The sequence below is a fragment of the Emydura macquarii genome, unplaced genomic scaffold, assembly GCF_026122565.2.
Source record: "Emydura macquarii macquarii isolate MOO-44397 ecotype Brisbane River unplaced genomic scaffold, CSIRO-AGI_Emac_v2 contig_383, whole genome shotgun sequence".
In the NCBI taxonomy this organism is placed as follows: Eukaryota; Metazoa; Chordata; order Testudines; family Chelidae; genus Emydura; species Emydura macquarii.
The window spans coordinates 10,396,698-10,420,539 of NW_027130520.1; the positions used below are offsets into that span (position 1 = coordinate 10,396,698).

The 23,842-nt window shown below is 40.4% G+C and overlaps 1 long non-coding RNA gene across 1 annotated transcript; it reads left to right on the top strand.

Annotated features, from left to right (window-relative positions):
* Positions 1–2,410: 2,410 nt before the first annotated feature.
* LOC137145354 (uncharacterized) lies at positions 2,411–12,220 on the top strand. Its single transcript, XR_010917633.1, has 3 exons — positions 2,411–2,580; positions 3,141–3,253; positions 11,659–12,220. It is a non-coding gene; the product is annotated as an uncharacterized lncRNA (long non-coding RNA).
* The last annotated feature ends 11,622 nt before the right edge of the window (positions 12,221–23,842 follow it).

A 23,842-nucleotide genomic window follows, 5' to 3' on the forward strand; every position in this document is an offset into this window, starting at 1 on the left:
AAGTTGGATCAAACAATGTAAGCAGTAGTACTACTAAAATCAGAGAGTATAGCCTTTGTTTTCTGGTTAAAGATCAAAAGGGAAAGGATAGCAGTCATTCATGCTAAAACTGAATCAGTGGAAAGAAATTACTTGCTGATATACAAGAAAATGCAGAAATCCAAACGTTGTCTTCTCAGTACTTAGGCGCTGAGGTCTAGGTACCCTTTTTTGCAATGCAGAAAAATTACCCAAGTGTGAATTTAATCCACCAGAAAACATCTACAGGAAGAGATTGAACTGAACAAATAGTACACAAGGAAATGTAGCAGTTGTGCCCTAATGCAGGGCAGATGTTTTGAAACATTTCAGTTCCTGGCATGCTAGTTTGTGCACCCCCATTTCTTATGTGGCTGATCACTTACTCACATGAGCAGTCTTAATGAAGACAACCAACCTGCATGCACGAGCAAGTGTTCGCAAGGATGAATACAGGCTCCACAATCTGGCCCTAATAAGAAAGTAAAATAGCAATATTAAAAAAAACTAGTAAAAAATAAATTAAGCTGAGGTTCTCGACAGGGAGGTCATGACCCAGTGGCAGTAAATAGGGAATCATGACCACCCTGCCCTTCCTATATTACTAGTTGAGAGAAGAGTCCTAGCTATTTCAGAGCTCCTGGATTAGTTCCTGTATGAAAAAGGCTGAGAACGTTTTGGTATAAAGTAAAGATACCTAAGGCAAGCTTTTCTGACTATTATGGTAACATTTTCATTTAGTTTTGAAAGATGCATGGGAATCATTAAACAAATAACATTAAAAATATTTACAACCCAAGCAACAAATTAATTGATGCTAAAATATCTCTTCAGCTCTTCTGATGAGTAAGATGTTTCATTACATCCCATCCTGGGGTAACAGAACTGAAAGGGAGTACACAGAGACTGAACAAAGGAAGAGGAGCAGGAAGGACAGAGCTCAGCACTTCAGATTGGAACTATTCCACTATGCATTAGCTGAGGATCAGGTGAACAAACTTTAAATTTTATCTTTGGAGTTAATTTACTTGTTTCCTACTAGTCTTGCATTTATGAATCAACCATTGATGTCGATTCTCAGATAATAACTTGCTGGTCAATTAAAATGATGCAAAACTGAAGCAAAATAACTTTTAATACTTCAACTACAGGAAATCTGTTTCAACAAGTTGAAGATCAATTTTGTCTTGATTGGATAACCTGCAATCGATTTCTAAGGGGAGCAAAATTCTTGAATTAGCAACAAGAATGGATCTTAAATAGGTTTCACCACAGTGTGCCAGTTTTGTGTTAATTAAGGTAGTAATCTCTTAAATTGATTACACTTTGAAACTGCACTTTTAAACAGAGCAGGTCTGTGAAGGTCCCAACAAAATGCTCCTGCCATCAGTTTTCCAAGGTCTGCAGCATTTCAGACACATGTTGATATTCAGAAACTTTATAAAAGGATGTGTCATCTCAAAGTACATATTCTAAATTAATTTAATAAATTTATAAAAATAATCATGTTGGTTTCATGTTGCAGAACTCAAATATGAGTTGGCTGTTATTGAAGTAAAAATGTTTATTTGTGCACAGAAATTAGGTGCATTCAACTGTATGCACCTGTCTTAAAAAATATGACCCCCTTAATGGCATGACCAATGGTAGTAGCATGATAGTCTTCAGCTTATCAGCTATTCTCTCGATACAACCCTTTGCAACACCAGTAAAAAGCACAGTGCACTTCATATATAAGGTAAGCATATCTAGGGGTATTTTCTATGCTTGTTACACTACTCAGACATGGAAACAAGTTAGCTAAATTGTAATGCCATTGTGTACAGAGTTCATTGGAAGGAAGAATAGCCTGTACTACTGTATTTCAGGAGAGCCTAGAAGACTGGGGCCTTGGGACAGAACTATAATTCTGTAATAAAAATGAATAACTGTCTGGTAGCCTTGGAAATAAAATAGAACAGATATAAAAAGGAAATTGAAGTTTGCAGAAAAATAAAGGAAATAGTTTGCTCAAGTGTATGATCATGGGATAAAGAGCTTCTCACAATTAGGTCACAGGTTCAAATCCAGACAAAGTGAATATTGACTCTAATCATTCATTACTATCTGACTGATGTTCATTTGCCTACGTGAAATGATTTCAGTCCACACTGAAATAGGTAGAAGTCTCTGTTACACGTCTCCATCATTATTGGCACCAAACTCTTGCCAACAATTCTAGCATGAAGAGCCAGGATCCAATCAACAAACTGGAACCATCCTCTTTCCCCATGATCCTTCCAGAGCACAGCTGATCCACATCAGGATCCTGGACTAATGCTACCCACGTTGTGTGTGTTATGTGTATAAAAAGACTTTGGTTTCCAGGGCTGACAACCTTTTATGAGCACTAAATTAATTGCAATGTAGAAAAGGTCAAAATATACCATATAATTTAAATGTCTCTTACAGAATCTGTAATGAAATGCTTGTGTGAAAACAATACAACAAGAACAGAAAATACTGTGCTCATTAGTTACATTTCCATGGGAGCAGCATTAGACCCACAATCTAATTACTCAGGTAAATTCGCTATCATTTATTTCCTCCAATTCAGCTCCTGCATTGATTAGAAACATAAACTAAAAGGCCAAAGTCAGAGAAACAAAATTGGGATGCTACAAAAAAAGAATATAGTGGCATTTCTATGATGAGTAATTTCTTTATTGTTCAGAATTGGGTGATTATTCCTTTTTTCATATCATCCATCATGGACAAACAAGGACCAGAGGTTGAGAAAAATCATGAAAATCCCTTTGCTATCCTAATGTGTTGAACAGCTCAGTTTGTTGCAATGTATCATTATTTGCAATGCTGACTAACTTACATTTCTTTGGCTTAATTCAAGTAAGCGTAGTCTCAATTTTATACCTTAATGTTTTCTGTCTGAGGAAACTATATTCTGTATTAGCAGAGGGATAGACCTGGTGATCTGCTGTCTCTTCCACTATAAATTCTATGATCAGTTATAATAGAGATTATATAGCAGTCCTTCTTTTTGAGTATCTGAATTAAAACAGAGAACCTTTATTTTTGATTGAGATAAATTGACTTTGTTTAATTCAATACCTTTTTGTTTATAGGAAGGGGACATCAGAGGCTGGAATTAGAACTAAAAGAAGAGCTGGCTGGGACATTTTTGATGGAACAGTTTTTCCTTGGCAAATGCTGATTTATAGGAACCAAAATGATCATGGTAATGAATCAGTGTTGACAAATCTTCCTCAGGCTGTAGACACACCCTTACCCCAGAATTACCAGTAGCCCAGTGGCTGGGTCACTCATCTGGCACTTGCAACACTCACCTCAGATATGAGAGGTTCAGCTTCAAGTTCCTGGTCCAAAGCATGGGATAACTGAGGTGTTATGTGAGTTTAGGTACCTACAGGGTTTGGATTGCTGTGGTGCCTAAAACTGGAACTTAGGTGCCCAAGTTTGGGGTTTAAGTCCTTAAATATTTTTGTGGCTATGCTGAGCTATGCTGGCTGATAGACCCTGGAAGACTAAAAAAGAGAGGGTTAATTTCTTAATGAATGAACATGTGGAAAGAGAATGAAAGACACTACAAACTAAGTGAACATCTAGTGGTTACAGCCATTAACCAATGGAAAATGTAACTGATGGTAATTGAAAGTTAATTATCTTCAATTAAAAGTTGACCACCTGGTGTTCTAGGCTTCATCAAAAGAGGGAGTGTCTAATAGATATGCTCTGTTGGCTTGTGTTGACAGGAATAAGAGCTCTTTGAGTTAATTATGATACTTGTTAGGTTTTTTCCTCAGCTATACTTTCAGTTAAACTAGGAATTGTACCTATAAGGAAAGGCAACTATGTGTAAAGACATCATGAAGTGTTTGGGGAACCCCTACCTCTATCACTGTTTCTAAGGGGAGGGTTTTTGTAAGATGAATAAACTGAGCTGAACAGAGCTATGCATTGAATGTTAATGTAGTTCACAGATGATGCTAACTGGGAAGTGTTCTAAAACCAGTGGAGATAGGAAAACCTGCACAGTATATGGTAAATTATTAAAAATAGGATTGGTTTTGGAGAGCGCAACCTAGTTCATTCAAAAATTAATAATCAGAAAAACAGATTCCTGGGAGTGAGAAACCTGGAAAGTAGTAATATGAAAGAGACCTAAACCTAAGAGTAGGTAGCAATGTAAACATTATATGCAGCAAAAAAGGCAGATTCATTTCGGGAAAGAACATTAGAAATAAGATTAGAAGGGCAGTTGTATGGAATGGTGGAAACTATTTTAACCAAATCAGTCACTAGGCACAACTGTGCTCAAGACTGAGTGAATTTCAACCCAGTTAACACGAAAAATAAAATTCAGGTTGAGGGAATGTGGAGGGGTAAGGGAAAGGAGGAAGAAAATGCAAACTAATAGATCCCGAGGAAAAAATAACCTGTAAATTAATGAGGGACAAGCTGTAATACTAAGATTTAGTGGTCATGTCAGACAACACATTAAATATGAGCTTACAATGTGATACAGAAACAAAAAGATCGAGTCATCTGTTCATTTTGTGCCTTGATGTCTTAATATATTGCAGCTTTCCTTTACCTTTAAGCTCTGTTTTCCTATTACCTATGTTAAATCAGCTCAGGTGCTTTATCTGGACTTTTCAGCTGCCCATTAAAGTATGGACAGTCTAAGCATATGGGCATTCCTAGTTGTCAGAATCTGTTATCTTTCTCCACTTTTCTATTTATAGGATCTGGTGCTGGTGCCCATCACCATAACATCTGAATACCTTTCACATCAAATACATCGACAATAGCAAAGCTACTAGAGGACTTCATGCAGTCTCTAGCGCTTCCCCAGTTTAGAGTTTTAGGAATCTCTGCTTGGGGTAGCATTTATTTTGGAGGGCAGCAGGCACAAAAGAGGAAGGAGAAGTTTTTCTGAATATCATTCTGGTAATTCTGATTGCCTTCTATGAAGAGGTGACTGGCTCTGTCAATGTGGGGAAAGCGGTGGACGTGATATACCCTGACTTTAGCAAAGCTTTTGAAACAGTCTCCCACAGTATTCTTATCAGCAAGTTAAAAAAGTATGGGTTGGATGAATGGATTATAAAATGGATCAAGAACTGGCTAGAGCATAGGGCTCAGTGAGTAGTGATCAATGGCTCCATGTCTAGCTGGCAGCCGGTCACAAGCAGGGTGCCCCAGGGGTCGGTCCTGGGGCCGGTTTTGTTCAACATCTTCATTAATGATCTGGAGGATGGGGTAGATTGCACCCTCAGCAAGTTTACAGATAACACTAAGCTAGGGGGAGTGGAAGATACCCTGGAAGGTAGGGATAGGATACATAGTGACCTAGACAAATTGGAGGATTGGGCCAAAAGAAACCTGATGAGGTTCAACAAGGACAAGTGCAGAGTCCTGCACTTAGGAAAGAAGAATCCCATGCACAGCTACAGACTGGGAACCGACGGGCTAGGCAGCAGTTCTGCAGAAAAGGACCTGGGTGTTACAGTGAATAAGAAACTGGATATGAGTCAACAGTGTGCCCTTATTGCTAAGAAGGCTAACGGCATATTGGGCTGCATTAGTAGGAGCATTGCCAGCAGATCAAGAGAAGTGATTATCCCCCTCTATTCGGCACTAGTGAGGCCTCATTTGAAGTATTGTGTCCAGTTTTGGGCCTCCCACTACATTAAGGATGGGACAAATTGGAGAGAGTCCAGAGGAGGGCAATAAAAGTGATTAGGGGGCTGGAGCACATGATTTATGAGGAGAGGTTGAGGGAACTGGGCTTGTTTAGTCTGCAGAAGAGAAGATTGAAGGGGGATTTGATAGCAGCCTTCAACTACATGAAAGGGAGTTCCAGAGAGGATGGAGCTAGTAGATGACAGAACTAGGAGCAATGGTCTCAAGTTGCAGTGGGGGAGGTCTAGTTTGGACATTAGGAAACACTTTTTCACCATGAGAGTGGTGAAGCACTGGAATGGGTTACCTAGGGAGGTGGTAGAATCTCCATCCTTAGTGGTTTTAAGGTGCTGCTTGACAAAACCCTGGATGGGATGATTTAATTGGGGTTGGTCCTGCTTTGAGCAGGCGGTTGGACTAGATGACCTCCTGAAGTCCACTCCAACTCTAATATTCTATGATTCTAATGGTTGAAGAGGAAAGTTTTGCAATATTCCCTATGGTCAGACGCATACCACTGCTAGATCCCCATGACAGAGAGTGTCTTGTCTTCTAGTGATTTGTGATCTGCATTGCACCAGAAGAGCACTTTTTCAGCCAAGATGTAATAAAAATGTGGAACTCATTGCTACAGGATGTCACTGAAACCAATAATTTTGCAGGATTCAAAAAGGGATTGGGCTTTATTATGGATAACAGTAATCTAATGGTTACAGTAATTGCTAATAAAGTTAGGAAGAGATATTAAACCTCAAGCTTCAGGGTTAAAGCCAACATGTAATTGCAAAGGAGTAGGAGGAGACCACATGTGAAGGTACATATTATTACACTTCTGTTAGCTTTCCTCTGAGGCATCTGGTATTGGTCACTGCTAGAGACAGGATACTGGACTAGATGGCCCTTTGGTCTAATCTAGTGTGGCAGTTCCTGTGTTCCAGCTGAATACAATATACTTAAAGTTCAACTTTTCTGTGGACAGAGAGAGAAATTTGAATGTTATGGATGGAAAAAATTGAAGACTTGTAGACTTTAAGGTCAGAAGGGACCATCATGATCATCTAGTCTGACCAGGATTGAGGATTTCAGTAACTCAGCCGGAGGTTAGTGGTCTATCATAGGTCAGGAGGTGAGGTTCTGTGGCCTGCAATGTGCAGGAGATCAGACTAAATGATCACAATGGTTCCTTCTAACTTTTAATTCTATGAATCTATGACCTCCAGCACATCACAAACAGAATCTCACCCACCCACTCCAGTAACTCAGCTAGAGGTTAAGGGTCCATTACAGAAATTCTCAAATCTTCTTTTAAAGACTTCAAGTTATAGAGAATCCACCATTTACTCTAGTTCAAACCAGAAAGTGATCCGTGCTCCATGCTGCAGCAGAAGGCAAAAAATCCCTAGGATCACTGCCAATATGACTTGGAGGAAAATTATTTTCTGACCCCAAATATGATGATCAGTTAGACCCTGAGCATGCGGGCAAGATCCACCATCCAGGCACCTGGGAAAGAATTATTTTTAGTAACTCAGAGCTCTTTTCCCATCTAGGGTCCCATCTCCAGCTGCTGGAGATATTTGCTACTAGCAGTTGTGAATGCTTACAGTGGCATATGGCCTAATCTCATTATATCATCCCCTTTGTAAATTTATCAAACTCAGTCTTCAAACAAGTTAGGTATTTTGATTCCACTGCTCCCTTTGGAAGATTGTTCCAGAACTTCACTCCTCTGATGGTTAGAAACCTTTGTCTACATAGATCTACATCCTGGGTCTAGATCCCATATCTTAGCTCCCTGCAGGCAGCACAACCTTCTATTCTCTGGATCAGCTCTGGTGACAGGCCTTCCTGTTCTTCTTAGTAGGGAATCCCCAGTCATGTAGGCCTTCCTTTTCCTGGTGTTGGTGTGATTCTCCAGACTTCCTCCTCCTTTTCTTTCTGGCTGCAGAAAGTTGTTTTCTGTTCTCACTTGCAATCTTTTGTGAGTCATCCTCTAGCTTCCTGAGGCTCCGAACTCTGGCTACCTCCATTGGCTTTTCCCGTCTTAGAGGACTAGCCATTCTTCTCTTCTTTCTCATCCTCCCATCTTCTGTTGCTGCCTGCATCTCCCCTTCACTTTCCAGTTCTGTTGTTCCTCAGCTCTATTTTTCCTTTGCTAACCAGTCTCTGCCTCTGCGTCATTCTCGTAGATAAGCTTTCATTAGGCACTTTCCTCATCCAGCAGTCAATCTTCAGTTCTCTGGTCCAGCTTGTATCTGCAAGTCTTGAGGTTTCCTGTCAGCTTCCTCTCTCCTTCCCTCCATCATCTGCTCAAATCCCTTTCAAAAGTTAACCATAGTTTCTACCTCCATCTCCAAACCTCAGATAGATCTGATGGAAGAGACTATCAGGTGGCACTTCATACAAACAAAGCACATTTCAGGGACTCTCTCTGGAAAATGTACATCCAGGAATCTTCGTTGTCTCTTCCATTCTTTTGGTTGCTACCACTGCTGCTTCCGTAGCTGTCACAGCCCTCCCTCCTAAGCTCCTGTCACCTCCCCCGCAACAGAACACCCACTCATCCCCTTAAAATTCCCACTCAAACTTCCCTGACTTCAGCTCTGTTTGCTGGCTCCTGTGGTGCTTGGCTGCCTTTATAGGAAAGACATAATTAAATCAGGTGACTCTTGGTTCATCTGGAAAGTCACGTTCACTATGGAAGTGTAGCAGGGATCTTGGGTCTCTGAAGCAAAGCACTTTCTGCTTCCCAGAGCTATGCTCATCTTGGACAAGAATTCCACATTTAAAGAGACAGGTGGAAACATAAAGCTCTAACAACTGAACTAGCTTTGTGTAAAATAAACACCCACCAAGAAAACCTCCAAACACCTGTACACTTACACTGAAAGTGTGTTATTGTGAACAGCATAATCTGATTGCACTCCATTTTGTCTCATGGAAAAGATCCAGTGTTGGCTGCCTAACTTCTGCCAGAATCGGGTGGCGGACATTGACCACAAAAGACTTTTTTTTTCTTAAGTACTAGAGGTGTCAGGCAGCTTGTCTGAATACATGCCTTAGTGATAAGGCAGACTTTAAAAGGGGCAGATGTGTCTTTGGATGAAATCCACTTCCCCAGCCTCTTTAAATACAACTGAGCAGGTTTGAAAATGGATTAAAAGGTGTCATCCCATGTCACAGAAATCTGAAATCATAGCAGTTGTTCTTAAGGTTGATACTGCTCAAAGTCGCTGATCCCAATATCCATCCTGAGCTAATAGTCAAAATCCATTCTAATTACATCATCACTGGACAGTTAAAAATCTAAATGGGACCACTTTCAAGGAAACTGCATGATAAAACTAGATGTGACCAATACTTTGAGCAAAAGTTTTAAAGCAGCACTAACGTTTGACGATTTTAGTTTTAAGACCCCCAACTAAAGAAAGAATTATCATTGTGGGGTGAGCAGCATGCTAACTTAACAACTCAGCAGGAAGCAACCAGCAGCAAGCTGCACTAGAATGAGGAAAATGAAGGACCACATAATCGCTGCTCCTCAGGGAATAGGATTAAAACACATCCTCTGGCCTGCTACAGCGCCTGAAGCATTTTGTTTCTCTTTCGACAAATGACAAGGTGAGAGAAGGTGGGTGAGGTAATATCTTTTATTGGATCAACTTCTGTTGGTGAAAGAAGCAAGTATTCAAGCTTTCATAGAGCTCTTCTTCCGTCTGGAAAAGGTGCCAGAGTATCATAGCTAAATACGAGCTGGAATATGTTGTTAAACTAATGAGTTAGCACATGTTGCCAGAGAAAATTCAAGGTGAAGTGGCAAGTTGACACCTCATCAGTCATAAAATGAAAGAGGGGGGTTAGTGGGCTATAGATTGTTGTAATAGATTATAAATCCAGTGTGTTTATTTAGTCCAGACTTCCTTGTCACCAATCAAAACAGTAGAACCTGCTTTTCTACTGAAAGGACAAGTAAAGTTTTCTAGCTTTGTTAAAATCTGCTTCCTCCCAGCAGTGGTCACAAAAGTGTCTCATGAAGAACTGTGAGCCGTATTCTAAGTACCTGAACTAATTAAACTTAAAGCCCTGATTTCTATCAAAATGAAAGCTAGAGTGAAGAACTGACTGTCACAATGATCATGAGACATCTCCCCCACACCTCTGCAAGGCATTTTTGTCATATTCATCCAGTCACTGGTAAGAGGGTGCCTGACTAATAACTCTGGGACTTGGACTTCATATATGCAATAGTTCGCAAGTCCTTTCTGATCCTGATGGTGTCTATGGCATCTATTACTGTGGTATCTAAATACTGAAAAACACAAACATGTCCCTGATGGTGCCCCATTCTCACTGCCTTCCTTGTTTCTAATGGCTAAAGACTTACGAGTTTAGGCAAATGTTGATGCTGTGATGTTGGATATCCTGATCTCTGTCCTGTTACCTTTTTTTTTTTTTTACCCTTTGAGCTATCCAGTCTCCCAGGTTATAACGATTTTGAGGTAAGGTATGGCTGAGGTCCAAAAACATGGACAATATCCCTTTTTAATCCTATATTTCCCCTCTGTATTCCATTCACAGACCAGGTCAAATGTTTGACTGACATGCAGAAAGAGTGAAGTATAAATTCAAGGTAAAGGTCAAGTCTGCTGATACAGATCTGTGTATTGGCATATGAAACCAATCATTATTCTTAGCAGATTCTGGCAAATATAATGAGGACAGGGGACACACATGGGACTAGCACTTTCGCTTTGTACTTTCTTTTCACATAAATGGTAGAAATCCAGAGAAGACTGTTTTACTAATAACAAAAGGGACCATAAGGCCAACTTTCAAATTCTCAATACCACATTTGATGCAAATAATTGCTTACTTCATGTTATTCCTATTCTTCAATATTTTTGTGCTTTTCAGTCCCTGCAGTATCTGCTATTGTAAACAGATCTGCTGGGTGATCTAAGCACAGAGGGTGGACAGTTTCATACACTTTCAGCATTTTATGTGTATGGTAAGGGTGGTTAAAATGGAAATCTTGTTTCCATTAAAACCTAAATGATGATATGTTGCTGGGCAATACATGCAAAATTTAGTCACATTATGACAAATTTTTTTTGTTTCAGGGATCTCTCCAAATAAAATGTAGGATGGGTACCTGAACTTATTTGAAAGTTTTCACTGTAAAATTACTTCTTAAAGGAGCTCACTCACTTCTTTTGTACCAGAGCATTCTTTTAGAAAAGTCTTGAATAAAAAGCAGGACTGATGTTATAGTCAATCCTGCTGGTAGTGCTACTATTAAAGTTGTGACCGTTTCCATGATAAAGCCTGTTTCTCTAGGTTTAGGTATTCAGAACTAAAAAGAGAGTGACAGTAAGTTTTTTTTTTTTTTTTTTTTTTTTTTTTTAAAGAAACCCTTAGTTTTCCTTGCACCCTTTTTTGTGTGTGATTTCTTAGCCTCCCTTCACTACAATTGCTCCTGGTATTGGTGCCACAACTGCTTTCAGTAGTACTTATTTGCAGCTGCATCATCTATTAAAGTATCCTTTCTATTTTTAAAATCTGGAGTTGCTCCTGCTTTAGCTTTCTTTAAAGTAACATGTTAAATATTTTAGGCCGGCTCAGACCATGGGGGAATACTACTGTACTGAACTTCCGTCAGAAGTGACATCAGGGAGATAGCTCTGTTATTGTGTTCTTTTCCAGGACACAGACGTTCACAAACCTTCTCAGCATGATATTGGTCTTGGGGTACTGTCCTTTGCTTCTCTGCATTGTCATTCACAAACTACAAGGTATTGCTTATTTGTTGACAATGAATATTCATTTGTGGAAGCTGATGCAAACATGTCTCTAAAATGTATGGTTAAGTGGATTTATTTTCCATTTTCTAAAGGTTTAAGATGATTTATGATACTCCTCTCTGTTCTTTTCACAAAGGTAAAAGAAGAGCATGAAAACATCTATTGATCTGATGAAAGAGAGGGATTCCATTTGTTACCATTTGAATCCTGTAGACATAAAAATTGTTTCCCTCACCCATCCTCCACCTCCACATGAAGACGCTGATCTGTCAATATCACTGGCTCATGGAGAGTCTATAAGTACTCTTTTTGCACAGAATTACTATGAGAACAGTGTGTCTTTCACTCTACACATTAATGGCATATACCGAGGAGGCTCTCAGCTTGACACTTGGACTTAGAGTACACTTAGCTTGTTTTGTATTTGTGTTTGAATATATACAACCAATCAAAAATGATTTGAGAAGAAAGATATAAATTCAGCTATGACTAAATGTTACTGATCAAACCAGAATCAGGGGACAGCAAAGCAGCAAGAGGAAAACTAAACAAAACACAACCTAGTTAGACCTATAATAAGCCTCCCCGAAATCCTCTATCCTCTTAATTTTTACCCCTTTTGAAAAGGCCAGGGAAATAGAGGCCTTGGTAGAAAGTCAAGAGACTTGGATGTGTCTGACAGAGTGGGGAACTTAGTTGTGTAGATGAGAGCCTCACACCTCAAATGTGGCCTCACACCTCACCAGCTCCCTCCCATAGTCCATTTAAAACAGGTGAAGGTCAACAACTGAGTGGTTTGTCAGATCTCAGCTACTGGGGTATCACAAGGAGACAGGTGGTCCCTCTGGTAATCTAGGCCCAGATCATTTAAGGCTTTAGGTAATAGGACAAAACCAATGCTTTAAACTTTGCTAACAGGAAGCCAGTGCAGATATCTGAATTATTTTGGGGATGTTCTATAGGCTGTGTTAGACAAGAACTCCGACTAGATGTGCACAATGGTCCCTTCTGGCCTTGGAATGTATGAACTTAAGTGTAATCTGCTCCTGTGTGAAAGACTACTAAACAAACAGGCTACCAAATTGTGCACTAATATGCTAAAAGTCTCTGAGCTCTTCAGGTATAGCTTATGGGGCATGTCTTATGGTAAATTACAATAGAAATAGGCAAAGGTTTAAAACAACAAATACTGGGAACTAATAGAAACAGACATCCTGCCAGCATTCTCGACATACCGGTGTGATTAGCCAGAGGCCCTTTTCCTACATTAAATTAATATCCATATATTTTCCTAGAAGGCCTTTGGTTTTGAAGCAACTCATTGGACCTTTCAGAGAACAACATTATATTTGGCATCTGGTGGAGGACCGGCTTATATAGTACCCTGCTACTACAAGGTGAAAAAACCTGAAGAGCTGAGGGAGTTCAGCACACATAGTTTCATCTGTAAAACGCAAAGATCCACGACTGAAAATCCTATAAGATCTGATTAAGAAGGAAAATTACCAGTAATTACAAAGTTTACTGGAACTGAATGTAAAATTCTTGCACACACACACCAAAACCATATGAAAGAGGAATGACCAATCACCTACTCGTTCTGTGATGGGGATGTCTGTTAGCTGTTTTGAGGATGATATAGAATTATTTGTTCTCAGTCCAGTTTCTAGTGTCCATATGTCCACTTGAAAAATAAAGATAACCATGGCACTTGTCACATTCAGGAGAGAGCTGCCTCTTTAAGAACATAAACTCCTTGGGTATGATATTGCTCATTTGCTTTGGCGCAGTTCACTTCTCTGTAGTCTGATAGTGTACTACAAGTATACACAAGTAAGTACTGGCATGGAGATTGAGCAGCACCGTCCAGAGAAGGAAGATGATGTCATCACTGCTGATGTTGAACCTAACTGTCGAATAGGAGCTGCTTCCCTCATATGCATGTCAATTTCTTTGAAAATTGAATCTTTTGATTCATATTTACCGCAGCCCCTACATTTTCCTCGTTAGCCTCTTTTTCTTAGTTTGAATCATCTCTTAGTGACTAGGATTACATATGATAACACTTCCAAATCATGCCCTGGGTGCAAAAGCGTTCTGGTCTTTTATGCTACTGAGTCTTGTGTTAGTGGCAATGGCCCCAGCTGCAGCCTGAAGCCCAGACACTCGGAACAAACACGTGACTGGAGTGCAAATGAGTTTTCAAAGGAAGTATGCTCAGGCTTGATCTTACTACCTCTTTATGTGTAGACCCAGGATGCCTAATTTTGTATGAAATATCATTGCTTTTTAATCTAGCCACTTCTCCTTTGAAATGCATTAATGCCTAATTTCTCTTACAGTAGCCTGTCCTGCCAGTATTAGGCTAAACTCTTTTGGAGAGTTTGAATATAAATGTTCTGGTGCTGAGGGAGACCAACACGCCGAGGAAGAAAAGCCATAAGATATAGTAATTCTGATAACACTATTGGGGAGTAGCAGCAGCTTCTGACTCATGGGTAACTATTTTATGAGAACTATTTATTAGTTTTCCTTACATTCACCTTCCCTTGCCACCTAATACCAGTGGACAAAATTCTCTTGTTTTTCATTAATCATTCCTGACATGTAGCTGGCACCTTCATGAGCTTATCTGCTTGACTAGGATATTTGAATCATGGATCTGGCAAAGATATAGTTCTCATTTTTAATGTATTTACTGTGAAGGATCTCTTCAATTTTAGCTGGCCTGATGTCAAAATGTAGTTACATGACCTCATCTGTCAATGATAAGTGTTCTGTCTTACAGTAAGTTTTTCCTCAAGCAGTTAAATAGATATCCTCAGAATGTGACCAACATCTATAGACTTATAGACTCTAAGGTCAGAAGGGACCAATATGATCATATAGTCTGATCTCCTGCACAATGCAGGCCACAGAACCTCACCCACCCACTTCTGTAATAAACCTCTAATCTATGACTGAGTTATTAAAGTTCTCAAATCATGGTTTAAAGACTTTAAGGTACAGAGAATCCACCACCAAGTGAGCCATGCTCCATGCTACAGAGGAAGGTAAATCTTCGCCAATCTGCCCTGGGGGAAAATTCCTTTCCGACCCCAAACATGGCGATCAGCTAAACCCTGAGCATGTGGGTAAGACTCACCCACCAGACACCCAAGAAAGAATTCTCTGTAATAACTCAGAACCCATCCCATCTAACGTCCCATCACAGCCCAATGGCATATCTACCACCAGCAGTCAAAGATCAGTCAATTGCCAAATAAGGCTGACCCATCATACCATCCCCTCCATAAATTTATCAAGCTCAGTTTTGAAGCCAGCTAGGTTTTTTGCTCCCACTGCTCCCCTTGGAAGGCTGTTCCAGAACTTCACTCATCTGATGGTTAGAAACCTGTGTCTAATTTCAAGTCTAAACTTCCTGTTGGCCAGTTTATATCCATTAGTTCTTGTGTCCACATTGCGCTGAACTTAAATAATTCCTCTCCTTCCCTGGTATTTATCCCTCTGATGTATTTATAGAGAGCAATCATATCTCCCCTCAACCTTCTTTTGGTTAGGCTAAACAAGCCACACTCTTTGGATCTCCTCTCATAAGACAGGTTTTCCATTCCGCGGATCATCCTAGTCGCCCTTCTCTGCACCTGTTCCAGTTTGAATTCATCTTTCTTAAACATGGGAGACCAGAACTTCACACAGTATTCCAGATGAGGTCTCACCAGCGCCTTGTGTAATGGTATTAACACCTCCCTTTCTGTACTGGAAATACCTCGTCTGATGCATCCAATCCTCATCTGATGCATTAGATTTTTTCATGGCCCAGCACTTTTTGACTCCTCCAAAAGGTCACAACATGGTTGGTGCACCCCATTTCCATACTACTTGGAAAGTGGCAAATAGAATGCCAATCTTCCTTGTATCGTATTTCTGCAGAATTCTAATTGTACTATAGCGCATGAGGAATACGAGTTCTGAGAGTCAAAGCCCACGTGACCAGTGCCTCTTGTCTGAGCTGATGCAAGGCAGCCAATTCAGTTATTAAAATTATGTCTTATCAGAGGTAAAAGAGTCCTTGACATTACAATGGGATTTTACATGGAAAACATTTTATAAATCCTGTGCATAAAGCTTACTATGATACTGAAAACACTGGGCCCAATTCTTGGCTGCTGTAAGTTTGTGTAACTTCATTAACTTCAACAGAACTATGCTGATTACCTGACAATCTGTCCCTTAATGTGCAGAGCAGAGTTTTTCCCATGCACATCCAATTTAAATTTCAGTGGCTCTCCTGGTTCTTCTGTTTCTCACCCTGCCCCTCTGTGGACTGTTGGAGTGCAATAGTGGAATTTCTTGCCTATGGCCCTGGCATTTGACAGTCTTTGTTCATACAGTACCTGTTCTGTGCATCTAGCACTGTCAATTTGACATGTATAATGGGCAAATTCCTTTGAATTTGAATTTAGTGCTTGTTTATACTTCAAATATCTTGGCAATTGATAATGGAATAGGAAAAAATACACTGTGAAGGTTCTTGCTTTACAGCATAGCCACCATACATATATGAATTCATATCACATCATCCTCAAGAGTTAAAAGTGCTATCTTAAATATTCAATTTTCTGATATTCTTGTCCTGTGTACCTTTAAAGAGTGTAACATTACCTTAAAAATATGACTACTTCTGTGTATCAATTACTATCAGTTTTATCAAGGTTACCTATTATAAACAAATCAAAGCTGTTCTCCAGTAAAATTAAGAGATCTGAATGCAGCTGCCAGGACACTAATCAAAGTGGCATCTTATCATGTATTGGATTGGAGATTTAATTGTTTTAGCAACTTAGGATCTGCTGCTCCACTGGGCTTTTATCAAAGCAGCATTGGTGGGTGGCTAACCACTTGGTATAACTCAGACACCTAAAAGACCTATCTGAAAGATGTAACAGTGGCAAATATATTACCAAGACATTCCACAAAGCATTCAGCATAATCACTCATAGATTAAAAATAAAGTGCCTAAAGTGCAATTCCTTTTAAAGACTAGGCAATAAAATCCATGAGCAAGGATATTAAGCAAACATTTTTATCTCAATTCAATTTACTTTTTATTGTGTTGCATGAACTTGAGGGAAAAGGAAACAGAACAATTGTAACAGTATGAAGTGACTGTACAGAATAAATTCAGCTTTGCTTTACAACTACCTCGGAAATGTGAAAATAATTAATGGAATAAGACTATCTACAGTATTTTCAGCTTCTCTGTGTAAGCAGTAGAGATGTTGATGATCCCAGTTGGCGTCTACAGCCATCGCCCTGAGCTAGAACTCTATCTCTAAACAACCTGAACTTTGCATCATAGAATCATATTAAAACACACCCTAAATATTCAGACGTTTGGTTCAGACTACCTTAAGATGTTTGATTTTACAAAACTTTCTCCCTCCTCCCCACCAATAGGTGGTCTTTTTTGTCAACAGATCCCATTAATTAAAAAGTAAAGGGGGCTCTTGGAGAAGATTCCAGCATAGAGCCCCTAAGATTCCAGACTCTTTTGCTGGGCCCTAAATACTTGTTCCAGTTTGTATGCCCCGAGCGAGTGTAGAAGGCAGACCCACAGACCGTGCAGGCATAATGCAGACGTTTGGTTCAGACTACCTTCTTACAAAACACTCCCACCTAGCTGGGCCCTAAATACTTGTTCCAGTTTGTATGCTAGCGACGAAGCACTACTGGCGCTGTACAAATAATAAAGGCTATACATAAATAACAAAATGTTGAGGCTTCCATACCACATGTATTTTATGGTATATTGTGTACCAGATACATACATCCTTGCAAAGGGCAGGGTTAAAGACAGAAAGGTCTGATAATTATGGTGAATTTGGCCAAAATACTGTATTGGAAGCTGTAAGAGGTGGGGAGTGCAAGTGCTGGAGATCCTGCTGTGCAATAATGATCAGCTTTATAATACTCAGGTTCTATTTTGGGACATTACTGAGGTTCTTAACTGGTAAGAAATGGTTTGCCCATTTCTTTATCCAAACACACAGGAGTACCAAAAGTAGAGATGAAAATTCCTATATTACAACATAGGAATAATGGATGGAATCCTGGTCCCACTGAAGTTAGCGGCAAAATTCCCGTTGACTTCAATGGGGGCCAGAATTTAACGCAATATCTTGCATTTTCCCCCTTCAACGCACAGCTATAACCAACCCCTTTCTTGCCAGACATTTCCTTTGAGAAATGTCGCTAAGCAAATTTAAGACCCAGCAAGTATCCTGGTATTGTCATCTAGAGCTGCAGTGTTGTGTGCTTCTGCAGTCAAGCATTACCTCTTCCAGCTATTTAAGCAATTGTACTGCTCCCTCTCACCCCATTGACTGGGGTGTCCTTTCCTGCTAATGCTGCAGGCTGCAGTCGATCTGGTGTCAGCAAGAGCCTTAATAAAGGTGATTGTGGCTGTCAGATGAGAATCCCATTCTTTAGTGGATTGAATGGTGTGAAGGGAAGTGAGAGTAAAAACAGCAGAGAAACCTTTAGAGATGCACTAAAAATCAGACAGCCCTTCAGTGGCTGGAAACTTGGTAGCCAGCAGACCCCCATTGATTTGAAAACTGAGAGGAGCCTGTTTGTCAGCCCCTCTCCCAAGATCTTAGGAGATGGTAAATACTGAAGGTCACATGGACCCTGTGTCAGCAGACAGCATTGCTAAATGGGGCAGGAGGAATGAGACTTATTGGGGGAATGGATGGCTGGAGGCAGGATACAATGAGGAAGAAAGTCTATGGGAAGCATAGACAGGACTGGAGTGTGGGGACAAGGGCAAGGTAGTTTCTTGAAGCTTGAACCTGTCATGCAGGATTTTATTTTCAGGTTTGGCCCTTTCCTAGAAGATAAGATCTGATGATTCAAATCTGAATTCACTGACGATTCAGGGGTGCAGATCCATAGTGTCTGCTCCAGCCTTCCCTATTATAAATCTTTATGAACTGAAAGACACAGCATTCTCTGAACCACCATCTAGGAGCATTTATGTTTGACTCATATCAGAATGGTGTGTTCACAGAACAGATTTAAAACTTTCACGTTTGAGAAAGGATTCCTAACTGAGAGCAGTCATTGCTGATGATTAAATCCTATGCCCTGAAGGGAAAATGAAGTTCATGAATATTTAAAATACTGCAAAAATGAGCCTTTTTAGGTAATGAGATGTTTGAAAGTTAGAATAAAACCAGACTTAAAGATCACTTATCTTCTACAAATGCCTTATGAATCTTGAAAAAAAAGTCAGCTGCTCTTACAAAGCATCATGTCTGCATAACACTGAGGCAGACAAGGTAACATTTGACAGAGAATCACTCACACGATCTGTATCACGTAACAGGTTTAAATAATGAAGTTGTAATATAAATGATAGCATGTAGAGAAAAAATGAAAGCTGTGAATAAAAGAGATACATGCAGGAAATCCATTTGAGATCTGCTTTACTTTCTTTTTATTTTCTCTTTTTCCAAATGGGCTAATATCCCACTGCTAGCATCAGAACAAAGGAGAAAGAAAGGAACCAGAGCTACCAACCTTAACTAATTTTGTTGCTAAAGCCTGAAGGAGTCACTTAAATAGTGTGGAGGGAAAAAAAGGACATTATCCTTTTTTTCCAGTATTTTCCACTTTCATCTCATTTATATATTGTGTGCATGACTCTTTGTGAAAAAGAAATTGCTCCATGATAAGACTGAGGTAACATCCATGAGTTGCAGAGGATTTAAAAACTGGAAGACTATCAGCAGAACCAGACACTAAGAATGCAGCTTGGTATAAATCAGCATACAAAGACATATGGCCCGATTCAGTCTGCAGTATATGTTTGCATGCAGGAGCATGAAGTATGAAAAGCAGGCACATGTTAGAGCCACGAAACACAAGTTGCACAGTCTGCTGCACCTTGTTACATACAAGGGCAGAGAAGTGCATGCACTACAGTAAGCAGAGTCACAGAGAGAGAAATGTGCACTTGCTGGTGGGGCCTGGCAAGCCTGGGTACATGCAGTTCAGCACATTGTGTGTGTATGTGTGTGTGTGCAAGTGGGGTCTGCAGTATTGTAATCCCCATCTTGGTATGAGATGCCCCTTTGGCATGCTGAGGAAGGACACTTAAAATGGACCCTTGCCAGGTTCCATACGTAGGGCATACCATCACAATCCAGCTAGAGCACATGTGGGCAATGAGAGAGGGCCCACACGGTGCATGGCACAGCATGTTGTCCACTTTACTTATTGAAGTCTTGTTCACTGTGGTTATTTCTCAGTTTTTCTACCTGTCACTTTCCCTTATGGAGCACAGTAAGTGCTCATCAGATGCTCCCTTTGTCTCTGTGAGCATCTGTGTAATGTTGGTCATGTAGGGTGTCCATTGCTGCACTCAATGACCTCTGATCCACTGTGTGACTGCCTGTGGTTGCCTGTGACCTGTGTAAGACATTTCTTTGACCTGCCTTTCTGTAAATGTACATGTTGCTAATGCATTTGTTAAACAAAACCAACAACAACAAAACTACCAAAACAAGACACTCCACTACATACTTCTCCCCCTAAGGAGAGGAGAGAATAAATAACAGGTGACAGATGTGTAGTCATATTGCTCAATGCACTATTGGAAGTTGCTCAGCTACTACAGTAGTGAGCTTATAAGATAACCTGAATAGAATTGAATCGCTGGCTCTGGTTCAATGGGTGGCAGCTGACAATGCCACTACCTTCCTGATTTCCTGTCACATTTGACTGGATGCTGGAGCCTGTTGGAGGAAGACAAGGTGGTTAGATCTGACATTTCTGCTGCCTGAGGATAGGAGGCATACATCTCTCCCAGTGCTGCAACAGAGCAGCATTAAGGTGCCTCAAGCATTGCATGTTCTATGGCACCATGTTTGTGCACAAAACAACTTGCTCATTGCTCTCACGATAATCTAGTCCAGAGGCATGGGGAAGGGTCTCAGACGTTGTCGTTGTCTGCCCTCTGGAGAACAGCTACGGCAAGTTTGTACACATAGTTATTTCAGTACCTGTGAAGAGATGCACAGCTTCACTGACAGGCAGTCACACTTTCCCTGAGGGAGTTACAAATCAGTAGTTAGCCTCATCTGTCCACATGGGCATGTATAACTTGCACACTAAGATACCTGCACCGGGCTATGCACACACAGGTCTGGTCCCAACACCATCTCCCATGAGACATTTCCAATCAGTGGAAGGTTCCTTGAGTAGAAAATCTTGTGCAGCCCTCATTTTGCTACCACAAGCTTCCAGACTGTTTGGTTGTATCTCATGCCCTTTCTGTGTGTAGTGCAATGCCCCTAAGAAACTTCATTTTCAAATGGCCCTAACTCTCCCCAGTCAGTGTGAATGTCTTCTTGTGAGCAGCACTGACACCTGATGAAAAGCTGTGGACGGGTTGGGGAAAGAGATCGCCAGATAGGAATGGATCAGTTAAGCATTGTTGCCTGTATTTCAAGAGACCGAGAACAGGGAGACAGTCAGATTCCCTGGAAAAAGATGGGCATTGCATAAAGACCTCATCATTGCAGTGTAAAAGAAGACCAAACAGCTTCAATGTCACATCAAGGAATTCAATCAGAATAGGTTAGCACAGGCATTACAACCACAGTCACCAGGCCCATGTCTAGGAGTGGGCAAGAGCTCAAAAATAGCTCAGGCAATGAGTGCCATCACCGTCTAAGGGAAGTATGCATATGGATGGGAACCAATGATGGTTCATAAGCTCCAGAAGGCGGTCCACAACTCAGTTAACACATCTACCTCCTTAAAATGCCACTCCTCGGTGTCTGGCAAGGATGGCAATGACCATCCATGCCAATTACACACTCACCAGACCTGTCACCATCTCTGAGCCCCATCAGTGATGAACAGCCTGTGCAGCAGATGCCTCTAAGTTCCTTGCATCATATATGAGGCAGCCAGAATGACAAATAGGCTGCACACTGATACTGTGAAAAACCCTTATCATTTGTGCATATGTCTTCCTGTTTGGATGGTGAATGCCGGGGATGTGTACACTTGCCTGGATGATGAATGACGGGGATGTGTACACTTGATTGGATGGTGAATAAGTGGGACGTATACACTTGGTTGGATGGTGAATGAAGGGGACGTGTACAGTTGGTTGTCCTAATAATGTTTGGGAAATTGGGAATCCTATAATGGCCAAAGAAGCATTCTGTATTCTCATTCATTCACCCATCATGCCATTGAAACAAATGTTCTCTTTCTTGTGCCTATCTATGACCACAGCTAACTGTTCAAGGCACTGAGCGCTGTGACCTGTCCAACACAGCTGTCATAACCCTGCTAACAGACCCAGTGGTCAGGATATTGAGGGCAGCCAGCACTTTCTGGAGCACAGGGTTGTGCTTTCCATGTGATAAGCCCTTCCAGAGCCTCATGTTGAAGATTCCAGCATTGCTTCCCTGCTCATTTGTGAGTAAGACATTCCACATCATTTGTGCTTAGTACCTGAACTGGTGGCCTTATAATCATGGAACATGGCTCCTGGCAATAGTGTCTTTAGCGGGATGATCCTGATGTAAAAAGACCATAACTAAGGTAATGTGGAATGGTCATAGGGCATCTACCTCCAGTAGAACCTGTAACACAGAGGGTCTGAGCTACTAGCAAAAGCTACCAGGGCAAACTGCCCCACCATCCACATACGTGCAGTCTTTGGTAAAATGAAGGCACACCAAACACCTGACGTTCACCCAAAGCCAACACTCACAAAGCTCACTTCACAATTCCATATGGGCAGGTGAGCACTCAAATCCAGCTGTCTGCACTGTTGGGATTTGGACCCCAAATACCAATATGAACATACAAATGCAAACTGTCTCCATCACAACAGCATGGCCAAAAAAACAACATTGGAAATATACAAAGAAATGTGATACAGTTCTGCTGTACCGTGCAACCTGCCAGATATCTGTAGCACTCTGTGAATATCATGAATGGAGCACAGGACCTGGGCCAATCAGATGTTGCCTTTGCCTGTCTCAGTCAGAACTCCAGAGCTCACAGCAAATATTCAGCTACTTGAAAGGGAATTGAAATGTTGCCATGCAAGATAGTGAATGCTCAACCAAGACTCAACTGCAGCTCTCAGTTGCATACAAAGTTTTGATCAGGTAAATTCTCTTGATTAAACAACTACAGAAGCCTGACTGGGAAGAGTGAAAATGGAAATGAAAGCTGAGAAATGGACTTCAAAACCAGGTAACACACAAGAATTGAAAAAAAAATATGTTCCCTTTCTTGTGAAACTAATATTCTACTCTGGGAAGGCACTAGATGTTAATATTTCTTCAAGGATCAGAGAAATCTAAGTATTTGATTTAACAGATCCTGTGGGATAACCCAAACACTAACTCATGGTCAGTGTAACTGAGAGATAAGCAGAACAATTCCTCATCATTTACAGAATGCTTTCTAGAACATGTGAACTGTTGCAGTCTTACATCTCAATATCTGTTAACATCCTGAGCTTAGCCTCATATCTGTTTAGAAGGGACTGGGTCTAACATTCATTTTTATAGCTATGACCCAAACAATAACCCATTCATAAATATGGATGGATATAACACCACTAATCATCAAAGGATGGTCAGAAATGTATGGGAGTACTCACAAGAATAAAGAGCAGGATTTGACTCTAATTCATATCTGAATGAAATGGAATCCCTTCATGATTTTCAAAAATTAGTAATGGTTACAAATATTGATGCTGAAATGCTTCTAAGAATAGCTTATATTACCAGAGCATCCGAAATGTGCTAGTTGCTAATACAGGTTATTAAGACTTATTTAAAACCTGTCCATTTAATTTAGGCCTGGATAACATCTTGATTAGCTTATTAGAAACAAAGTCTCTAATAAAATAAATTTCATTACCAGGGTCTTGAACTATTAATTACATCACCATATTAAGATGCAACTGATCCATAAGGTGGTGCTCAGTACTCATTAACTTTGGTGTTAATTATACAAAAGGAGCTTAGCAAAGAGCCTTATTAACTATAATTTCTCTTTTCATTAAAGTTGTCAGGTTAAATTACATCTTGGAGACATTATTTATAACAAACTACAAAATAACTAAGATTTCTTAAACTCAAATACACAAGGAAATCAAAAGACTAAAAGGCCTCTACTTGTAATTTCCATCACCTGAGCTTGAGAATATGACATCTGATTTCTTCTGCTCCGTCTTTGAAACAATGCATTTCGACAATGAATACAATAAATCACAG